Raw genomic sequence first — 781 nt, 5'->3', positions numbered from 1 at the left:
TCTGCTGTGTTGATTTAAAGGCACAAAATACAACACAACAAGGCACAATGCACTGAACACAAATGTATTCACGATACTAACAACCCCAAATAAAGGTGACCACCAGAGCAAAGAGAATTAGGGGATAAGGAAGAAAGAAGAGAAAAAGAAAAAAAAGGAGTGCAAAAATGAAATTGGGAAAAGAAAAAAAAAGTAAGAGAGAAAAGAAAGGGAAGGAAATAGAAGAGAGGAAGAAACTATTTATATGGGGAGAAAACTCCAATAGAACAGCCACTAATCCCAACAAATTCTAGCAACAGATCCCTGGAGATGAATGCAATCTACAAACAATAACTAATATTAAGCGAGGCGAGGGAAAACAGGAGCAAAAAAATAACCGGGAAAAAAAACCAACAAACAAATAAAAAGAAAAAGCAAAACAATCTCACAAACAAGCATAAAAAACCCCAATATACTCAACAATCAAGCAAACAACAACAAAATGACAGAGAGAAAAAAATTTGGATAATGAAGAAAGATAAGAGAGAGGTGTATATGGATTTAGAGCAGGGGATTGGAAATTAGATATATAAGTAGGGTGAAATTTTAACAGGGGGTAAAAAGAAGGAATAGGGAAAATCTAAAGCAGGGATAGGGTAAGAGAAACAGGACAACAAAAGGGGAAAAGTGAGAAAGAGAGTTTTGGCATAAAGGTAAAGTTGAGGTAGAGTAAAAGGATGCTAAAGGAAAGATGAAAATAGAATGTAGAACACTAATCCCAAAATATTCACCTTAACAAGAC

Source organism: Myotis brandtii, unplaced genomic scaffold (genome assembly GCF_000412655.1).
Source record: "Myotis brandtii unplaced genomic scaffold, ASM41265v1 scaffold321, whole genome shotgun sequence".
NCBI lineage: Eukaryota > Metazoa > Chordata > Mammalia > Chiroptera > Vespertilionidae > Myotis > Myotis brandtii.
Note: the sequence above shows the minus strand (reverse complement) of the source record.